The following is a 10,150-nucleotide window of genomic DNA, read 5'->3' as shown; positions in this document are numbered from 1 at the left end:
CCAACTGCAGTAAATTTCATTAATTACTTCACATGGCGATAAATTAATTTCTTGTCCTTCATCTCTGGTTCGAGAGATCCATTCCCTAGATATTCGACAAAAAAAAATGTGTCGTCGTTACCATATCGCACGGTCAAACCATACGAACTTTACGCGTCGGGGAAAGTTGTTTTTGCAAAACCACTCAAGGCACGTGTCAGCAGGTGAATGTGTTCACTGCCCCCGGAGAATTACCACCTTTCAACAAAAAGCGGTGCGAGGAACTGGCGGTTTTGACGTTGCAGTTGAAAGTACCATTTCAACACTCCCCTTTAATTTCAACTACTAGGTTATCAGTCATACCCAGACATTTCCTCAAAAACTCAAAAATTTTCTTCCCCAATGGTTTGGTCAGAATATCTGCAACCTTCTCCTGAGTTCTATAGTGTTCTAAAACAATTTCTCCATTGTTTACCAATTCCCTGATGTAATGAAACTTTGTGTCAATGTGTTTCGTTCTCTTATGAAACACAACATTCTTGGATAATGCGATAGCTGAGCTATTGTCACAAAAAATCACAGTTCCTTTTTCTTGCTCTTGGCATAAACTCCTTAACATCCTTCTCATCCAAATTGCTTGACACGCTGCTGCTGTAGCTGCCACATATTCTGACTCTGCTGTAGACAATGCTACAATGGGCTGTTTTTTAGAAGCCCGTGAAATGGCTCCTGAACCCATGTGGAAAACATAACCGGATGTTCTTTTCCAATCATCTACACTTCCAGCCCAATCACTATCAGTGTATCTAATTAAGGATGAACATTCTGAAGTAGTATATAAAATGCCAAACCTTTTAGTACCTTTAACATACCTCAGAATCCTTTTTTTTGCCTACCAATGTGCTTCTTTTGGCCTCTCCATGAATGTGGAAATTAAAATAACAGCATGCATTATATCTGGCCTAGTTGTAGTCAAATACATGAGGTTGCCAACTATGTTCTTGTACAAACTAGGATCAAAATCCTTGTTGTTGTTCTCTTTAATGAGTTTTAATCCCATTACTGTGGGAGTGTTTGTTGCTTTTCTCTCCTGCATATTAAATCATTCCAACACTTCATTAACATATTTCGCTTGTGAGATAAAAATCCCATTTCCATTTTGTTCTACTTCTATTCCTAAGAAGTATCTCAGCAAACCCATTTCAGTCATTTCAAATTCTTCTTTCATGACTGTTTGGAAACGCATTTGACAAAGAAAAGATTGATGTTTACGGGTTCTTAGGCAGGCACATTGTCAATCTGGGTACATACAAAGAAAATTTTCAATAAGGTAATCATCATTACCTATGAAAATAACATCATCAACATATCACACAACAATTAGTATTTTACCATCCTTTTCTTTGATGTAGAGGGTGGGTTCTCCCTCACACTTTTCAAATCCATTTTCCAATAGATAGGAATCTATCCTACTGTACCATGCTCTTGGTGCTTGCTTCAGCCCATAAAGAGCTTTCTTCAATCTGCACACTTTGTGCTCTTGACCTTTCTTTTCATAGCCTAGAGGTTGTTCAATGTAAACCTCTTCCATTAACATTCCATTTAGGAATGCTGACTTCACGTCCATTTGGTAAACTTTCCACTTGTTTTGTGCTGCTATGGACAGCACTGCTCTCACTGTTTCCATTCTAGCAACCGGTACGAAAGTTTCCTCATAGTCTCTCCCATGCTACTGCTTATATCCTTTGACAATAATTCTTGCCTTGTGTCTTTCTATTTTTCCTTCAGCATTACTCTTGGTCTTGTAGACCCATTTAACTCCAATGACTTCCTTTCCTTTTGGTAGTTCAACTAAATCCCATGTCTTGTTTCTTTCTATGGCTTTGATCTCCTCATCCATAGCTTCTATGCATTTCCTATCCTTAATTTCTTCTTTGAAATGAACAGGGTCATCAACATGACAATATAAAGCAAACAAAGAGTTCATACCTTCATTTGTTTCCTCTTGTTCATAAATGTCACTTAAATTTCTGAAATTCTTACCTCTTTCATTTGGTGTACAAGTGCTTGAAGAAGCACTTGAATTTCCTCCTTGTGGTATGCTTGGAGAATCACTTTCATTTCTCCTCAAGGGTGTCTCTTGCTGCCCTTGTGTTGGTGCTATTGTTTGGGGATGTATTTCAGCCATCTCCTCATCATCTTCATCATGAGACAAAGAGTTTTTAACATTCACTATCTTCTCTATGCTTCCATCCCAAGCTTCCTCCTCAATGAACTGAACATCTCTACTCACAATAAGCTTCTTGGTGGATGGGTTATACAACCTATAAGCTTTGGATTCCTCACTGTATCTAACGAAAATACATTTCTCCCCTTTGTTGTCCAACTTCTTCCTTAGTTGATCTGGAATGTGTGCATAGGCCACACATCCAAAAACTTTCATGTGGGTGACTCATTGCTTTGTCCCACTCCATGCTTCTTCCAGCAGTCTGTTCATGACTACTTTTGTAGGGCATTTATTCAAAATGTACGCTGCAAAGTGTACATCTTCAGCCCAATAATAATTTGGAAAATTCTTTGCCTTTAACATACTCCTTGCCATATCCATGATTTTCCTATTCTTCCTTTTGGCAACTCCATTTTTCTGCAGAGTGTACCTAGTGGTAAACTCCTTATGGATTCCATTTTCTCTACAAAAACGTAGAAATTCTTTGGAGATATACTCACCTCCTCTATCAGTTCTTAGAACTTTGATATGCAGCCCACTTTGGTTTTCTTCAAGTGCCTTGAAATTGAAAAATCTTTCAAACACTTCACTTTTGTTCTTCAGGAAATAAACCCAAGTTTTTCTAGTAAAATCATCAATAAATGTTAGTATATAGTGGCTGCTTGCAAGTGATGGAGTTTGCATCGGTCCACATAAATCTGAGTGGATAATCTCTAAGGGTGCTTTTTCCCTTATGCTTTTCCCAGATGGAAAACTTTCTCTGTGTTGTTTCCCCAAGATACAACCTTCACAAAGGTTGTCTGGTTTCTCTATCAATGGTAATCCTCTTACCATTTCTTTTCTATTCAACAAGTTAAGACCTCCAAAGTTCAGATGTCCAAATCTCAAGTGCCACAACCAATTTTCATCTTTTGGTTCGCTTTGGAAAGCCTCTTGTGTCACTGCTGCTATTTCTTCTCCATTTTTTAAATCTGCTTTCATTCTGAGAAGGAACGTCCTGTTCCTTGTCATCTTCACTTCAACAATACATTTTTTGCTGGGTGTTTTATCCATGATGGTGCATACATCATCCACAAAGAAAACATTGTACCCCTTTTGAATAAGTTGTCCAATACTTATAAGGTTACATTTCATTCCAGGAACATAATAAGCATCTGCTATGATTTTGTTTTCACCTTTCTTTGTTAGGACATTTACTTCTCCTTTTCCCATAACAGAAACTTTATTATCAGTCCCTAGTGTGACTTATGACTTCACACTCTGATCTAACATAGAAAACAGGGCTATGTTTCCTGTCATATGGTTTCTGCAACCGGAGTCTAGAAACCATACATCTTCACTCTTTGCTTCAGTCATATTATAGGCTAAAAACAAATTGTCTTGGCTGATATTTTCTCTAGTGATATTTGCACTAGTTCTATTACTCATATCATGCTGCTTCTTCCTACATTCATCTGCATAATGCCCATATTTTTTACAATAGTGACATTGGACATTGGATTTATCATACCTTTGTCCTTGAGCATGATGTTGTCCACTTTGTTGGTTGTTGCCTTGGCCTTGGTTCTGATTTGGATTGCTGCCTCTTCCTTGAGCATTTGTTGGATTGTTTCTTCCACCTCTGTGTTGGCTTCTGCCTCTTCCTCTCTTGTTTCCTCTGCCTTGACCTCTTCCTCTTCCAAAGAACATCTGGGTCTTAAAGGCATGTTCTAGAGATGAGCTTTCATTTCTACTCAATCTCTGCTCATGTGTTATCAGTGATGCATGTAGTTCATCAACTGAGAAGTTTGTGAGATCCTTTGTCTCTTCTATGGTGGTGACAATCACATCGAACCTTGAGGGTAGGATCCTCAATAGTTTCTCCACAATCCTCCTTTCTTTAAGAATTTCTCCATGAGACCTTATCTGTGTGACCAGACCAATCACCTTTGTGAAGAACGAGTCAATATTATCTGACTCCTTCATGCATAGAGTCTCAAAATCTCTCCTCAGCAACTGTAGTTTTGTTGTCTTCACTTTCTCCATGCCTTGATAAGATATCTTGAGAGTTTGCCATGCTTCTTTGGATCTCTTGGCTGCTGCTATCCTTGGAAACACACTCTCATGCACTGCTTGATACAAAAAGTAGAGGGCTTTTGAATCCTTCTTCTCATTGCTCTTCAACAGATCTTTCTATGCCTGAGTTAAATTATTAAACTCATTTTCATCTGCTGGTTCTTCAAAACCATCCTCAACAAATTCCCATAAGTCTTGGGAAGCAAGCAAAGCTCTCATAGTTATTACCCAATAGTCATAGTTTTTCCCATTAAATTGTGGGAGCTAAGTATTACAGATACCTATGCTAGTGTTGGCTCCAGCCATTCTTGCACTCTTAACTATGCTTCAAAATACTTGACTGTGTATTTAAAATAACTGACTGTCCTCAATAGTAACACAAAAAACTAACTTGAGAAATACCTTAGATTCTTTCTTGACTGAGTCTTCACTCTACTGGAGAAGCTACTGCAGCAAGAAATCCTTCCTTCAACTTCTTTGACACCTTCAAAGAGCCTGGACAAGCTCTGATACCATGTTGGGAATTTCTGATAATTCCAGAACAACAAGAAAAAAAAAACAGAGTTTCTACATCCGATGTCTACGATTACAAAGAATCTTGATCGGCAAAAACTTTCTTATCGATTCCGAATCCTAATTCAACTAATCTAAAACAGACGCTCTGTTCAACAAATTCAAGCCAAGAAACATACTCGACCGATTAGAATTGCAGGACGGAAATCATCCGATATATCAATTTAATTAAAAACATTTCAGAACAACAACAAAAATAGAGAGCAATACTCTGTTTCTTAACACACACACTGAATCAGTTTCAGGATTGAAAAAAAAAAAAAATGATAAGTGCATTGTCTTTGCACTATTGTGCATTACAAAAAAAACTGTCTCCTCTGAAAAAAATTAACACTATTGTATGTGTAATTTTTTTTTATTTCTCTTTCGCGCTGCTGCGTATTTCGTATTACATTTCATTCTGAACAAAAAAAATAGGACATAACTTTTCGTTTCACTTGTGCCGTAAAAAAAAAAAAAAAATTAAAAACTTCACCTACATTTACCAACCGCAGTAAATTTCATTAATTACTTCACATGGCGATAAATTAATTTCTCGCCTTCATCTCTAGTTCAAGAGATCCATTCCCTAGATCTTCGAAAAAAAAAATGTGTCGCCGCTATCATATCGCACGGAAATATCGCACGGTCAAACCATATGAACTTTACGCGCCGGGGAAAGTTGTTTTTGCAAAACCACTCAGGGCACGTGTCAGCTGGTGAATGTGTTTGCTGCCCCCAGAGAATTACCACCTTTCAACAAAAAGCAGTGCGGGGAACTGCGGTTTTGACGCTGCAGTTGAAAGTACCATTTCAACACATACAAGTATTCTAAACTTAATATACCTTCAGAAATGTCCAGATGTGTTGAGGTGTTCAACGAATTTTATCATGGAATCCATAAGCACCACCAACTTACATGGATATATTCTTTGGGGACATGCGACATCATTTCCAGATTTGATATTTAAGACAATAGAAATAACAGGTTCAACATGTCAGGCAGTGGTATTATTGCTATTCAATGATGCTGGATGGTTGAGTTATCAAGAAATCCAATCTCAATTGAATTTGGAAGAGGAAGAGGTTACCACACTCTTACATTCCCTTGCATGCGGAAAGTATAATATTCTTCTGAAGAATCCAGTGAACAAATCCATATCATCAGGGGATCATTTTGAATTCAATCCCAACTTTACACGCAAATGGACAAAGATTAATATTCCACTTCCACAACTAGTGGATGTGGAGAAGAAAAAAGTTACTGAAGTTGTCAACCAAGAAAGGGGCTATGTTATAGACCGTGTCATTATGGGCATCATGAAAGCCAGAAAAGTCTTATCTCAGCAACAACTAATAGGCGAATGTGTTGAGCAACTTCAGAAGATATTCAAGCAAGAAATTAAATCTATAAAGAAAAGAATTGACGGATTGATAACCAGGGAATTTTTGGAACGTGACGATGAGAATTTCACTATGTTAAAATATATCCCCTAGACATAACATGTAATTTATTTATTTTTTCCAAATTTTTTATTAGAATTTATAATTAGTTTTAATTATTTCTTACTTTACTTAGTCCATTTTTGATGCGGTATATTTTCTTTTTGCATATTTAAAAGGCCAATCTTAACACAATTGTTATCAAATCATTTGATACATGTTGTTATGTATTAGAACCAACTTCTTTATCCTGATTTCTAATGACATAATCTGTTGAAATCCTTATATGTACTTTCCCAATATATTCTTAAACAAAACTAAGTTATTTCAGAGTATCACAAAATAATTATTTAAAATAAATAAAAATTAATATCTTTTATATAAAATAAAAATAAATAATTTTTTTAATTATTAAATTTCTTTTATATTTAATCAATTTAATTAACTACTTGTCTATGTTTTGGAGAATATTGAGTTATATCTTCAATTCTATGAGATATAGGAGCTATTACTTTTAAAATTAAATAATCCCCAAGTTCGATTATGAAGATGGGGTTACAAAAACCCCCTTTTTCCGAGATTATCAAAACTCAAAACAAAATAAATCATCATGTTTAGCTCATCAAGAGCTTTCTAATGATTTCCATTTAACTCAATATGTCTCTTAGATTGGAAGTTATGACCCTTTAAAATGTTTCCAATTTAACTCTTGCCACATTAGTGGGACATTTCCACGTGCTTCTAACGTGAAACTACCATGTCATCCCAAACAATCCCAAATCACCCATGGAACTGACATGACACTCACAAGGTCATTGCCGGGCCCCCATGGTATTTTCCACCTTATCTTGACTTGTGGGTTTGACCAAGCCAGTTCCACCAGACATTTCCACAATTCTCCATTATATCTGATTTTAGGGGATATTCTGGTGTACATAAAAATACTACTTTCGTACAGTCCCCAGATCCATGAAATTTGAACTCACCATAGAATACATACAAGTCTGGATCTAGTCTCGTATTTGACCCCTTGAAAACAATACACCATGTGGAGTCCACTATAGATATACTATGAAAACTCTCATTCCTTTAATTCCAGAATCGCACAATTATTTCCCCTAGTGGCGCCCTATTCTAATACACTATACTAACTCTAACACTTATTTACTTATCTAGATCTGCAGTCCATCCAGGGTCACTAATATATGCATCATGCATAAAACCTTGAATCTCCTACATACAAAATTTGGTTGCATTTAAATATAACTTCACGTCTAGAAACACCCAAATGGGCCCCACACCAGATAAATTCTATCTCACTTGTCTTTCATTTGGGCCTTTCATGAAAGTCCTCTACATATATGGATATAGGTATCACTTCACGTTTAAAAGGATAGTTGGTCCAAATATGGGGCTTGGAAACAACCAATCCAACTCCAGGTACAAGACCCATATTTCTTTCAAACTGTTAAGGAGAAATTAATTTAAGGAATTCTTATCATAAATTCTCAAGCCAAAGTATTTTCCCATATTTCTAAATTTTAGGGGTAAGAACAATGTTATGAAAACTCTACCTCAAATGATGTTACATTATGACAATAACAGATTTTGATGGCATCATAAGACCTAACACACATTATATTTTGACCATAAAATAAGGAAATGGCACTAAGGGCCATATTTAACCAAAACACTATAAACAATGTTTACTCAATAATAGGTCATAAAAATATGCAGGTGAACATATCAATAGACTAATCACATGACTTTCAGATGTAGATATCCACATATCTAACAATGTCTACATTTAGCACACACTATATAATTCACCCTCTTCGTATGTGAAATAGTTTGTAGCGTTAAGTAAGGAAATGAGTCATCAAATTAAAAGTGCGTTAATAAATTAAACATTGGTAATCATAGTTAGCTAAGTGATCTCATGAAACTAGTCCCATCCATATGAATTCCCTTGTAATTCATGAATCGTTCTTTGTCGAAAATGTAGCAATAAAATCTAATTTTGACTTTGCCTTGGTTAAACTAGATTAAAATTCGAATTTCAATTTCAGTAAAATACTTGGACATAGTTAACTGAGGTGACATGGAAATTGTCACTCAGTTAACTTAGTTAATTCAAGTTGGAGAAACTTGATTTCAGCTTAGTATGATTGGTTGCTAATTTCTAGCAATCTATTTCAATTTATTTGATTTATTGTGAGTTAAACTAGTTGTAACTGATAAAGAACTAGTGGAGGGTCTAGTATTGGGGTGTGTAGTTAGTCACAACTCAGTGATAAACCAACTAAATGATCAATAGACCTATATTAATTCATGCATGCAAATAATATGAGTTAACCAGTTGAGATTGGACTTCAAGAGCAATGTCTATCAATTGTAGAATATTCTGAAGTATATAGGTGTTGCATGAAGTTAGATAACGACCTAAAGGAATTGTACAATTCTCAATGAGGAATTTCCTAATTAATAGGCGCCTGATTCTGGAAGGAACAAAGCAAGGAAATTGGATCTTACTGAGTAGGAAAATTAGCTAATATTTGGCCAGAGTCAGTCAGTCAAGAAGTGAGATAGACTATACTAGTTTAGAGGTTGTTGAGGCTTGAGAAAGCATTGTATTTCTTCTATATTATTTGATTAATGCAATGTAGATAGGAAGGGGTTTTGAGAAGTTTCTTATGCCTAGATAAATATATGAGTATGTGTGTTGAATCATGTCACATGTTTATGATTTCCTTTCTCAATCGTGAATTCATTTCTGCAGATGAGTAGAGTAGATTCAAGTTTTATGTTTTAGTAAATTACATGAAAAAATTTAAATCTTCATATAATCTCTACATGGTATCATAGAAGGATTCACAGTAGAGAAGAGAATTTGAATTTGTTATTGCAGGAGGATCAAATTTGTAGGATCAATTCTTTAGAGCTAGCAAGATGTTGTTCTATGGTCTAAGGCTTGTGTGTTCCCTTAAGGGTAGCTCAAAATTTGTTTCTTGGAAGGATCAGATGGAGGCAGTATTGGAGGAAAATGGGTTGAAGGAATTTGTCAAGCATGAAATTCCAAAACCAGGATCATCTGATGGCAAGGGTCTAGCAGAATGGAGAAAGCATGTAGCCAAGGCAAGGAGAATGATATTGGAAGGTGTAATCCATGTAATAAGGTTAATAAAGGAAAAATAAGATGAAGGTTATGGGAAACATATTCCAAGGTGAATGTTGGGGAAAACATAGTGATGGGCATGACTGGTGATTAATAAATGGCTATGGAAATCATGGGGGATTCACTCAATGAACCTTTGACATAACACGCACGTTCATGGAATACTAAATAATACCCTTAATATGACTACATACTGGAAAATATCTTTAAAAATCACATTATTTAACCCCCTACCAATACAAACCCAATACACCTTACTGATTTAAAAAACCCCTACTTTCACTATATATTGTATGTATCCATTTTTTCATTAACATTTTTTATTCCCCTTTATATTTTTCATTAACTTTCAACTCCATTTTTTATACCTGCCAATATAAATATCCTTTACCCCCTATTACAGGTTCAATATATTATGTTGTTTTTTACTCAATATATATCCCCCAATATGAATGCATGTGCTATGGTATTTCTCCCCCAGTGAAGCCCATGTGATGGAAATTGGAAAAGGCATTAGAAAAGGCTTTGAAAAGGAAAAGTAGCATTTATTGGAATGTTATTTATGAAAATTATGGGAAATAGGAGAAAAAGAAGGTGAAAGGGCACAAAATTGCATGTGAGGAAAATTGAAGGAAAATTGAGGAAAAAATAAGAAAATAGAGGCCTCAATGATAAAAAGGCTTCTGAAGATTAGTTAACATTTTTTTTTCAATTTAGCT

General features: G+C 35.6%; 1 pseudogene; it reads left to right on the top strand.

Annotated features, from left to right (window-relative positions):
• The first annotated feature begins 5,704 nt into the window (after positions 1-5,704).
• LOC149243742 (putative cullin-like protein 1 pseudogene) lies at positions 5,705-6,310 on the top strand (annotated as a pseudogene).
• Positions 6,311-10,150: the final 3,840 nt, after the last annotated feature.

This window comes from Pinus tabuliformis, chromosome 8, assembly GCF_031772625.1.
Source record: "Pinus tabuliformis cultivar Carrire ecotype Pingquan chromosome 8, CPIR1, whole genome shotgun sequence".
Taxonomy (NCBI): Eukaryota; Viridiplantae; Streptophyta; class Pinopsida; order Pinales; family Pinaceae; genus Pinus; species Pinus tabuliformis.
Note: the sequence above shows the minus strand (reverse complement) of the source record. Positions and strands in the feature narration are given on the sequence as shown.